A 13,152-nucleotide genomic window follows, 5' to 3' on the forward strand; every position below is an offset into this window, starting at 1 on the left:
TGTGCTGCTGACCTCTGCCGCACTGACTGCGGAGGTCGGTGGTTTGAAGCAGGAGCTCGAGCGGTCCGAGCAAGAGCTCGGCCGCGCCAAGAAGCAGCTCCAGGACAAAGAAGGTGAGTAACACCACTTTGAACTTGTACCTTACAGAAAAGGATTTAGGTTGCAACAAAAAATAACAAGGATAACATGGGTACTGCAGGGGCCACGAACAAGGTGGCGACCCTGAAGGAGGCCGTGTCTGCGGCCGAACGCAATGCGGCCGCGGAATGAGCAGAGCGAGAAAAGCAGGAGGCGCGGGTGGCGGTGGTTCAGCAAGAGCTCCAGGCTCTCATGGAAAAGCATGAGAGTTTGGAGCATGACTCAAAGACTCGAGAGTCCGAGCTTGCCTCGGCTCTCGAAAGTGCCAAGACTGCCAAGGCCGATGCCCATAAGTCCCTTCAGGAGATTGAGTTGGTGAGGAAGATAGCGGCGGGTAAGGCAGTTTTCATGCAAAGCAAGCATGTGAATGTAAATTACGTGTTACTTACCCGTATTCGGAGCTCTCCAGGGGCATTTGCAGATCTGCCTCGCAGTGTATCTGATGCCGCCGCATTCTATCGAGCCGAGGAGGGGAGCTCAACGGAGAAGGTCTTCTGGTCTCAGTATGCTGAGGCCGGCCATCCGGTGCCCCCTAACGACCAGCTGAAGCAGCTGGTCGAGCTCCACAAGGCGGCCGAGCAGGACATGAAGGGCCTCATAGTTCGGCTGTGGCCTGGAGAGGCCATGCCTGGGAGCTACTTCGGCCTCGTGCGACGGTTGGTGGATGCGTGCCCCTGGGTGGAGGTTATCAAGCACTCCGCCTGTATTGAAGGTGCTCGTCGGGCCCTTGCCCGCGCAAAGGTTCATTGGGGCAAGCTGGATGCGGAGAAGCTAATCACTGACGCGCCACCAGCGGGCAAGGAATATCGTACGCCCGAAATGTACTATAGGACTATCCTGAAGGGTGCCCGCAAGATTGCGGATGAGTGCCCCAGGGATGTAATTATTGAGTAAATTCGCAATGTGTTATCCTGTGCGCTGAAAACTTTGTTCATATGCGCTAAGCAACATTTGTTAATTTAAAATATTACCTTCTGTGCGGCCGTTTATTAAATCTGAGAGATGGCAAGTCGTCGGCTTCAGCCCCCATGCCACGAGTGCTGGGGTGTTCGGGATAAACTTGAGCGCTCTTGTTCCCATTTTTGGGTCCATCTAGGGAGGCACTCAACACAACGAACAAGGCAACCGGACTTATAGTGCTTGAACACTCTCACTTAGCCATAGAATTCTATAATTTTAAATTTCGGCGAAGCCCCTAGTATTCGGAAGACCGAATTAGGGGCGCTATCCACGCCTTCGTCGGACATTATCCGGAACTTCGCTCGAAGCGGCGTAGGTCTTTAAGGACCCGAAAGGACCTCTCGAACAGCGACCAGTCTCTCGCCTTATCATGACAGTCAGTTTTAGCTTTCTCCACTGAGGCGTTAACCCGGCTCAACCGGGGCACAATCGCAGTGGTTCTCCCAGTGCTACCTTAGCTGATAGAACGGAACGTAAGGTGCCAAACATGGGAGCCGTGCAAACCCAACTATTGACCCAAGACATGATTCGGAGCCGATTCATATAATGCTATATGTTCGGGGTGCCGCACTTGTGAAAGTGTTCGGACTTTATCACACCATAATGCCGGGAACATAAGCCCCTGGCGTATTTGGCCGTACCAAAATGTACGGATGCAACATGTCGTAAATGAACATATATATATAAGGTAATGCAATGATGGGAAAAAAGTGCTGCATTTTATTCGAGAAGATCTGTTATGAGTACGAAATGATATAAATAGTGCGGAAAGCAAGGGATTGGACTAAGTAAAGGCGTCTCCCTCCAGGGGTAGGCTGCGGAATGGTGTATTTAACAAATTTAATGCTCGTAATGGAGACCACCTGAGTGTTCGTCGCGGCCTTTGTCCCTCCCTGGCTGTTGCATCATGAGTTCGGCCGATTCGCCGCCGGACAGAGTTCTGTATAAAAAAGAAAAATAAAAGATAAAAAGAGCGACACACTTGGGAGCCCCTGGTGTGGTCGAACCGCACTCTGGGTCTGTTGTGGTTGTGCCTCTCCCCCTATGCCCATGGTATCTCCAGGGCGAAATTATGTACGCGGAGAGTTTGTCTTACAATTGAGCGAGGGCTGGGGTTGAGGCCGCATTGCTACGCGTGCTCGGAACGTGCCAGGTGGTCTTGGTTGATGTTGCTCCGGGCGTGTTTGGCCGTGTCCGGTCGTTTAACGGCCGGACTCGAAAATTGCCTTAAAAGGCTGCTCTGTACTTCTACCGCGAGAGCCGCTGTATGTTCCTCCATTCGGAGGGAGCGTTCCGTGTTTCCATTGACCGTGATGACTCGACGAGGGCCTGGCATCTTGAGCTTAAGGTATGCATAATGCGGCACCGCGTTGAATTTTGCGAACGCGGTTCGTCCGAGCAGAGCGTGATAGCCAATGCGGAACGGGACTATGTCGAAGATTAACTCCTCGCTTCGGAAATTATCCGGGGATCCGAAGACCACTTCCAGTGTAACTGAGCCTGTACAACTGGCCTCGACACCTGGTATGACGCCTTTGAAGGTTGTCTTTGTAGGTTTAATCCTTGAAGGGTCTATGCCCATCTTGCGCACTATATCCTGATAAAGCAGGTTCAGGCTACTGCCGCCGTCCATCAGAACTCTCGTGAGGTGAAATCCATCGACGATTGGGTCTAAAACCAATGCGGCGAATCCGCCATGGCGGATACTGGTCGGATGGTCTCTTCGATTGAAAGTGATCGAGCAAGAGGACCATGGGTTGAATTTTGGGGCGACTGGCTCCATCACGTATACGTCCCTTAGTGCACGCTTCCTCTCCCTCTTGGGAATATGCGTTGCGTATATCATGTTTACCGTCCGAACTTGAGGGGGGAATCCCTTTTGTCCTCTGTTGTTCGGCGGCCGGGTCTCCTCCTCGTCATCGCTGTGTAGCCCCTTGTCACTATTTTCAGTGATTAATTTGCCTGCCTGCTTGAATACCCAACAATCTCTGTTGGTGTGGTTAGCTGGCTTTTCGGGGGTTCCATGTATTTGACAGGAGCGGTCGAGTATTCGGTCCCAATGGGATGGGCCCGGAGTGGTTCTTTTGAATGGCTTCTTCCGTTGACCGGGCTTGGAGCCTCGGAATCCGGCGTTGACTGCCGTATCCTCATTGCTGTCGCCGTTAATGCGGCGTTTGTTTTTGTTTCGACGCAACCTGCCATTGCGGTCCTTGGTATCCGGACTGCCAGCGTTTTTGCTGAGGTTGTTGCTGCGAGCTAGCCAGCTATCCTCTCCCGCGCAGAAGCGGGTCATGAGTGATGTGAGGGCTGCCATGGATTTCGGCTTCTCCTGTCCTAGGTGCCGGGCCAGCCACTCGTCGCGGATGTTATGTTTAAAGGCAGCGAGGGCCTCTGCATCCGGACAGTCGACGATTTGATTTTTCTTTGTTAAGAACCGTGTCCAGAATTGCCTGGCCGATTCGTCTGGCTGCTGGATTATGTGGCTTAGGTCATCTGCGTCCGGTGCTTGCACATACGTGCCCTGGAAGTTGTCGAGGAATGCGGCTTCCAGGTCTTCCCAGCATCCAATTGACTCTGCGGGCAGGCTGTTCAGCCAATGCCGAGCTGGTCCTTTAAGCTTGAGCGGGAGATACTTGATGGCGTGAAGATCGTCGCCGCGGGCCATATGTATATGGAGGAGATAATCCTCAATCCAAACCGCGGGGTCTGTTGTGCCATCGTAGGATTCGATATTAACGGGTTTAAACCCTTTAGGGATTTGATGATCCATTACTTCGTCAGTGAAGCATAGTGGGTGTGCGGCGCCTCTGTATTGAGAAATATCGCGACGTAGCTCGAGAGAGCATTGTCTGCTGTGTTCGGCCCGGCCGGAGTAGTTATATCCGGCGCGACGGTATTCGTCGTGGGTCTTGGGGCGCCCACGTGATCCATAGATAGATCTCGATTGTCTTGCCTTGTCCTCCAATATATCTCGCAAGTCCGGCGCGTTCCCCCGTGGCTTCATGCTTTTTGAGCGATGCTGGGGTAAGGTTTTGGTGGAGGGTTTGCATGCCTCTCTGTCGAGGCCACGAGGTGGTCGGTCTGCCGTATTGTGCGCTGGTGATGCAGGTTTGTACGCTTCCTCCTCTAGTCGGGGGAGCAACTTGCATTTTGGGTAACTTTTGGAGGGGCGTTCGAGTTCATACTCTTCGTCCGCGAGGACCTCGGTCCATCTGTCGGCCAGTAGGTCTTGATCAGCTTGAAGCTGTTGCTGCTTTTTCTTTAGGCTGTTTGCCGTGGCCATTAGCCTGCGTCTGAAACGCTCTTGTTCGACGGGATCCTCAGGCACGACGAATTCGTCATCGTCGAGGCTTGCCTTGTCTCCGGAGGGAGGTAAGTAATTATCATCCTCGACCTCGTCGTCTGCCGCCCTCTCGTGAGGGCTTGCTTCTGCCTCCTCCTGCGCTGGATCGTCCTGGAGGGGGTTGTCTTCGGCACTTTCCAGGGTGCTATTATCTCCTGTGCCGGAATCTCCATTCTTGCTGTGGCGGGATTTAGAGCGGTGCCGCTGACGTCGGCGCTTGGGCTGTTTCTTTAAGGAATTGGCCTCCGCTGCTTCTTCGCCGTCCCCATCTTTTGGGGTGTCCACCATGTATATGTCGTATGACGAGGTGGTCTTCCAGTGTCCTGTAGGCACTGGTTCTTGATAGTCTCCAGCATCGTCGTCCATACCGTCGATGTCTTTGGAGTCGTAGTCGAGTACGTCGGTTAGATTGTCGACGGTGGCTACAAAGTGGGTGGTGGGTGGGTTCTGAATTTCTTCATCGTCCGCGTCCCAACCGTCCTGGCCGTAGTTCGGCCAGGGTTCTCCGGATAGCGAGAGATGCTTCAGCGAATTTAATATATCACCAAAGGGTGAGTGCTGAAAGATGTCCGCAGCGGTGAATTCCATGATCGGCGCCCAATCGGATTCGACTGGCAGGGGCGCAGGAGGTTCGAAGTCCGGCAGAGAGTCCGGCACCTCGGAGTCATGAGCTTTGTGCGGGACAAGGTAAATGTTCGGCTCCATCGCCGTAGAAGTTGCAGCTCCCGAGGCGGTGTCCAGCCATCCGTCCTTGATCTGAGTGATCGGCTCCGGACTATGGGTCGGAGCGGATTCGTGTGCGGCCTCCAAGGTGCTGTCCGGCGGCAGAGTTAGGTCATGCCCATCGTGACAGCGCGGCACGCTCGGCTGTGGCTCAGATCCGTCGAAGATCAAGTCCCCGCGGATGTCGGCCGTGAAGTTTAGGCTCCCAAACCTGACCTGACGGCCAGGGGCGTAGCTTTCTATCTGCTCCAGATGGCCAAGTGAGTTGGCCCGCAGTACGAAGCCGCCGAATACAAAGATCTGTCCGGGGAGAAACGTCTCACCCAGGACTGCGTCGTTGTAGATTGAAGAGGCCATCAAGCCTATCGGTGACGACACAGAGGAACTCTTAATGAAAGCACCAATGTTGGTGTCAAAACCGGTGGATCTCGGGTAGGGGGTCCCGAACTGTGCGTCTAGGCGGATGGTAATAGGAGACAAGGGACATGATGTTTTACCCAGGTTCGGGCCCTCTTGATGGAGGTAAAACCCTACGTCCTGCTTGATTGATATTGATATTGTGGATGTTTACAAGAGTGGATCTACCACGAGATCAAGGAGGCTAAACCCTAGAAGCTAGCCTATGGTATGATTGTTGTTGTTATCATCGTCCTACGGACTAGAGCCATCCGGTTTATATAGACATCGGAGAGGGCTAGGGTTACATAGAGTCGGTTACAATGGTAGGAGATCTACATATCCGTATCGCCAAGCTTGCCTTCCACGCCAAGGAAAGTCCCATCCGGACACGGGGCAAAGTCTTCAATCTTGTATCTTCATAGTCTTGGAGTCCGGTCGATGATGATAGTCCGGCCGATGATAGTTCTGCTGATGAGGTCCAGGACTCCCTCACCCACGCTCTTTACTTTGACTCGTCGAAGAACATTAATAAAAAGGATTACACCCACATCAAGTCTGTTCTCGACAGTGCTTTGTTTTACTATGGCACACGGGGTGGAGAGGTCAAGGACAAGAAGAAAAGGGACGGCAGGCCCGCCTTCGTCCATACGACCAACTTCTGCTGCATCCAACACCTGGGTGATTCTCTTAATGACGGATTCTATGTCCTACACCACATGCTGGAGTACAGACGGGATCACCAGAACCTTCGCATGTCACCTAGATCCGGTGATGTCCATATTATGCAATGGGCAAAGAACTTAGGAGATATCAAGGATCATCGACTTCGAGCTGAGTTCTATCACATCCAACGCGAACTTGCCCAAATCATCATGAAGGAGGTCGTCGAAAAAACAGGGATGTTCTACGAAGAAGGACAAATGTCGTGGGAAGACGTTCGAACACGCGTAGCCGCTCAGCGTCTCGACACTAGTGTAGAACCGGGCTATAGCACCAGTTTGTAAGGGCCTTTAGTCCTGGTTCTGTAACCGGCACTAAAGGGTGGGGACTAAAGCCCCCCCCCCCCTTTAGTACCGGTTCTGCATGAACCGGGGCTAAAGGCCCACCACATGGCATGAGCCTGCGCGGTGGTCTGGGGGACCTTTAGTACCGGTTGGTAACACCAACCGGTATTAAAGGATAATTTTTTTATTTTTTTAAAATTTTTCGAAAAAAATTGATTTTTTTCGATTTTCAAATTTCTGAATTATTTGACAATTTTTTCTCTAATCACCCCTCATCATTGCTCTAATCACCCCTCATCATTCCAAATCTTCTAACTTCCCGGCCGGTCACCCATCCCTCTCACTACTCCGGCCTGAGCATGCTTAACTTCCGAGTTCTATTCCCCCTAGTTTCCAAGTCTGCACATGTTGTTTACCTGACAATAGTAAGCTGTCAACCCTATTAACCCTCAAGAATATATATGATGCATGAAGTCACATGTTTCACCGTTTTAGTTTGAAACACTATTATTCTAAAAAATAATTATTATTTAGTAACTGAAATATTTCTTGAATAAGTAGTTTGACCATAGTTTGACCAGATTTGACCATAGTTTGACCATAATTTGACCAAAAGTAAAAAAACTAAAATAATTATTTATTAACACTAATATTTCTTGAATAATTAGTTTGATCGTAGTTTGACGACAATTTGACCAGATTTAATGAAAATTAAAAAAAACTGAAATTTGAGCATATCTTTTTTCCTTTTAGAATCTGAGGATTCTAAAAAATTGCAAACAGGCCGTAGGTAGTCAAAATCGGATGCGGATTTTCGTGCTGATTTTTTTATATATTATGCATTTTTTTGACATCATATGCAAAAGATATGACCGTTTTACATTTTCATAACACTTAAACATGTCTAAATTTAAGTTTTTTAATTTTCCTAACTAGTAGATGTAGTAACATAACTACATCTCGAAGGATTTTTATTTTTGAAGTTTTTATCATTTTCTTTTGCTTTTTACAAAACTGAAAAGGCGATCCACAAGGGGGGTAGAGTTTGAAAACAGACCCTTTAGTCCCGGTTTGTGTCTCCAACCGAGACTATTGGTCAGAACCCTTTAGTCCCGGTTCGTGGCACAAACCAGTACTAAAGGTTAGCCCTGTAGTACCGGTTTATGCCACGAACCGGGACTAAAGGGGCTCGTGGGGCCCCGGCCTGACGCCAGCCTGCCACCAGCCCTTTAGTACTGGTTCGTGGCACGAACCGATACTAAAGGTTCAACACGAACCGACATTAATGCATAGCTGTTTGAACCGGGACTAATGGTACCATTAGTACCGGGCCGAAATTGAACCGAGACTAATGTGTCTCAAATTAGGTCCTTTTTCTACTAGTGCGACCTAAAGCCTTTCACTAAGCTCGGGGACTATCTCCCTGACTTGGATGGATGGCACGACATGTTGGAGTGATTGTCGATATATGACAATGTGTACATTTAGTCAATACTTTCTATATGACAAAACTTTGAGTTATGCACGACGAAACTTTATTTGTGATGTAATTAAACCGTCCTCCTCGAATAGCGAAGATCACTCTAGTTAGGGCATTTTGGGTACGGTGAACTTTGTTATTTATGCTTATGATATGTTGCTTCTATTTTTGCCAAGTCTGTCTCTTTCTGTTGCTCAACTATATATGTTGCATATCATCGACTCATGTGGCGATGCAGGTGCATAAATCATCGATGGCGAAGAAGTGCTACGCCAGGAGTATACGACGAGTGGTCGGAGTATCAGGCCCAGGTGTACCGGTTTCCGGTTTCCGAGCGACAGCGAGTATTTAGTTTAGGTTCATGCTAATGCGAGAGAGGGATACGAACTCATGTACTGCATAGTTCCGCTCTCACTCATAGTGATAGATCTTCTCGCGTATATCATTGTTTAGATGGATGATGGTGTAGTTGCAAGTAATTAAGACTTGTATTGCTATTTTTGAGATGATGACGAGAGACCACTTTGTGTTGGATGATGATTATGATGATGACATGATTTGATGAGACTATTTGTATGTATATGCTATAATTACATTTGTATGTGTGTGATATGCTAAAGATTATTGTATAAAGCCTATTCAAATACAAAACAAATATGAAAAAAAACAGAAACTAATAAAACTAGCAGTAGCGAGGGGAATAAAGTAGCAGTAGTGCTCCCTTACCAGTAGCGCTTCCTTCTAAAAAGCGTTGCAGATATTAGCACCAGCGCTCTGCACTAAAGCTCGCTACTGCTAGCCATGTATAGCAGTAGCATGGGATGACACACGCTACTGCTTTATGTTATCAGTAGCGCCTTATCAGTAGTGCGGCATCTCGCGCTACTGATAGGCAAAATACCCGCGCTACTGCTAGGGTTTTCCCTAGTAGTGAAGAGAGAGAAGGAGTAGAGATGATCACTATGAACAAAGAACCTCTTGAAGAAGCAAGGATTCGAAAAGGAAGGACAAATAATCAAGGAGCTACACAAAATGAAGACATCAAGCTCATGTTGGTGAATGGGTATCCGGTTCCGACTCCGACCACCACTCCGAGAGAAGTTATCTCTTTGACTCCGAATATACTCAATATGAAGGTGTTGCCGGTCTAGCACTTGTGTCAACCAACTCCTATGACATATTTGACTCGCCAAATGAAGGAATTGGACGATGCTTCATGGCTAAAGGCCCCAAGGTATCACACCCCGAGTATGTTGATTTCAATAGTGATGAAGATGATTTGCTAGGTGATGTTGATTTACTTGTTGGCAACTCTAGTGATGAATACTACGATGAAACGTCAATTAATCATGTTAATCAAGATAAAATGAATGACAATGATAAGAAGGAGATTGAGTGTCTAACTAAAGAACTAAACACTCTTAAGTTAGCTCATGAAACTACTTTAGAAGATCATCGAGAACTTTTAAAAACTCATGAGAAGTTACGCTTCGAAAAGCTCAATCTTGAGCAAGAGCATGGGTTCTTAAAGGTCACCAATGATAATCTTCGGAAGAAAAGTTCTTCTTACATTGCCAAGCGTTTACTCTTGTCTACTTACATGCCATAAGTAAAATCTAGCAACAATAACAAGAAAGATTCTTCTTCTAGTAGTAAAAATAATCATGCTAAATCCAATATTGTTGCTTCTAGTAATTATCTTGATTCCACTAATGACTCTCTTAGCCAAGTTACACTTGATCAATAAAATAGCTTATTGAAGGGAATTATAGAGAAAGGTGTTTACGAAAGCCTTGCCGGCAGTAAGCAATTTGAGGAAATTGTACGCAAGCAAGGAAGGCACCGGAAGAATCAAGGTGTTGGTTTTGAACGAAAGTTCAATCCCAATGTAGTTGAGTGGGAAGAAGATCAATACCCTAAGACGAAGTTTCTTCCTCGACAAGAGAAGTATGACCCTACTTCCTTTAAGGGGACACAAGCTCAAGATGATCTTCCACCACAAGCTAAAAGGAAAGGACAAGCTTCAAGAGGATATTGATGCATTTCAAGATGCTCCGAAGGCCTTGGTCAAGTGTGTTCCCAAGACTACAACAAGTTCTACTTCATCAAGTACATCTACAACCCTAAGGATTCCCATCAAGATGATGTGGATCCCGAAGAAGAAGAACTAGAGAGTTCTTGAGGGTGACTCCGTCAACATACTTCACTCATATTCATTTTGGCAAGGACAAGTGCAAACAACTTCCACATCTTGCACTAGTTCAAGGAGTCACAAACCCTCTTGTTGGTAAGACAAGGTACAAGGTAACCTAATGCTATCATGGACATCATCATGTGTGTGCTTCACTCTATGTCTCTGGATATCCTTGTTTGTTCCTTGTGGGACTAACCCATGTAGGTATTTAAAGTGCAACTCACTCCAATGGATTGCTTCAAATGATCTACATCAACAATGATCATCCACATCTTCAATATTTACATGAAGTCATCATCGACAAAACCCAAGGTTAGTTCATCCCTCTTAGGGGGCATATCACATCTACGGGGAGCTTTACTCTAAGAATTGAGCTAAAGCAACTCTAATTGTGTGAACACAACAATGCTTTATGTAAAAGTGTAACCCCACTTGTGCTTAAACGATGAGTATGACCTATGATCAAATGTTCTCATTTGACTCCTAAGTCAATATACTTATATATAGATGACCTAGTCATTGCCAATTGCTTGATAGATGCTAGAGTAATTGTGCATGCTTTGCCACATATTTCATTTGCTATTTTATTGTGTGAGCATGTTGGTTGCATACTTTTCTCATTCGAGGACATCCATTTGTTGCTTTGATTGTTTGGATTTTCTCCTTTTGCCAAATGGATGGACAAGAATGCCTAAGAACTCCCTCTAGCTATATATGCTTTTCTCTTCTCAAAGTCTATTCATGCTACATCATAAAGTTTGATCTAAGTCAAATTTAAACCCTCTATGTGAGGAGCACTCGGAGTCCCGTTTTGTCATAGACTTAAAACTTCCAAAACCTCTTTGTGTATTTCGGTCTAACCGACTCCTCCATTTCGGTCACACCAAGTTCACTAGGTTGATGAAGTTTTCAATCTCGGTGCAACCGATTAGAACTTTTCGGTCTCTCCGAGTTGCAGTAATCGCTTGTGATTCTGCATCTCAGTGCCACCGAGTTGTTTCACTAGGTCACACCGACAGTGCCAGGATATATATATCGTCGGGTCAGAATTTGGAAATTACTCCAAAACCTCTTCGCTCGCGTGTGTCCTTCTCTGCCTCCTGGTCTCCGGATCGTCTTCTCGTCGCCAGCGACCTCCCGCCATTGGTCTCCGCCGCCGTCAACGGAAAACCTCCCCTTCGTTGTCACCGTAGCGATCTCATCACCAAGCTAGGGTATGAGCTCAACTCTTTGTGCTTTATTTTAACTCCGATTCCTAGCACAAAGGCAATGCCATGTTTCTTTCCAAGTATGAGATTGATCCATCCATAGAAAACATCCTCTAGATTAGATTTGAGTTGAAAATTTAGGGTTAGGTTTCCACCGGACTCATCTCAGAGCGACCGAATTGTAGGAATTGGTCCCACCGATTTGGCTTAGGCCAGTGCACAAGTGATTTTCGGCTGACCGAAAGTAGCAAATTGGTGTAACTGATACCAAGACTTTCTGAAATCCTAGCAAACTCGGAGTCACCGAACTGTGTCTCGGTCTAACCAATTCCACATGTTTAGACTCCAAAGTTGCTTCGGTGTCACCAAGATTTACAAATCGGTAGCTCCGAAATGCTTCATGTAGAAAACTAAAACTAAGTTTTTGAATCATTCTTTTTGCAAAAGCTCTGCACTTTGTGATGCTCATCTACTCTATCTCATCTACAATTATTCACAAGGTCAGTTCTCAGTTTGCTATGCAGAATGTCTGATCAAAGTGACAGTCAGAACAAGTCAGAGGAGCAGATGGACTTGAGTGAGGGCACTAGTCCCTTTGGAAGCTATGATGAAGGAAGCAGGAGCACTCCAAGCAACCTGCCTAAGGCTCAAGCTAGGCAGAGAAAGAAGAAAACATCAGACTTTGAAGATGAAGACTTTGAGATTGAGGAAGTCAGCTCAAAGAAGAAAGTGCTAAAGAAAGAATATGGTGATGCTGCTTCCACGCTAGGAAAGAATGCGAAGGACCCTGCCAGGAGAGTACCGATGTCTAAGGCCAGGGGAGCAACTCAAAAGACCATGAAATTCTCACTTGAGCAAAGATCGGGTGAAGAAGGGAAGAAGATACTCATGAAAACCACTGCTAGAGTGCTTAGAAATCCATCCATGAGGAGGGACTCTGCTAGTGAGGAGGATGAGCCACAAGCACCTCCTGCCAAGTCTCAAAAGCTGATGGGGGATGCCATCAAGTCTAGGGCAGCTCCTTCAAAGCCCAAGACAGCCCCCAAAGCTCCAGCTCAAGCCACCAAGACAGCTCCAAAGAGAAGCACCAGGAACATACCTGCTTCAGATAAGAACAAGGCCCCAGTGCCTGAAGCTGCAGAAGATGTTGAAGCCCCAATGCTCAGGAAGCTCAAACCTAAAATTCCAGACCATGATGACAGTCACCCAATAGCTGAAAAAATGAAGGAGAGAAAGGATGCAGGTCTCAGAAGATGGAGACAAGCAGATCGATATGTTGTGAGGAGTAGGACTGCAGTGGACTACAGGTTCCACACCAAAGAGCAACAAGATTTTTATGAGATAGTTTTGCTGGACAAGAAGCCCATTGTAAGTGACATGAGATGGTTTGATTGGAAATTCATTGATGCACATGCAGATCATTTCCCAGGAGTGCATGAAAGTTTCAAGTCCAATGGTGTTGATGACTTTGTTGGTCAAGAGTTGACAAAGTGGAATGATGAGCTCGTTATGCAATTCTACTCCATAGCTCATTTTTATCCTGATGGAAGGATTGTGTGGATGACTGAAGGTCAGAGGCACCAATCTACAATTGATGAGTGGGCCAAGCTCATAAATGCACCTGAAGAAGAAGAGAATGACATTGATGTCTATGCTGAGAAGAAGAAGGATCATAACTCATGGACAATATGTATAAGGAAATT

This window comes from Triticum aestivum, chromosome 2B (assembly GCF_018294505.1).
Source record: "Triticum aestivum cultivar Chinese Spring chromosome 2B, IWGSC CS RefSeq v2.1, whole genome shotgun sequence".
In the NCBI taxonomy this organism is placed as follows: domain Eukaryota; kingdom Viridiplantae; phylum Streptophyta; class Magnoliopsida; order Poales; family Poaceae; genus Triticum; species Triticum aestivum.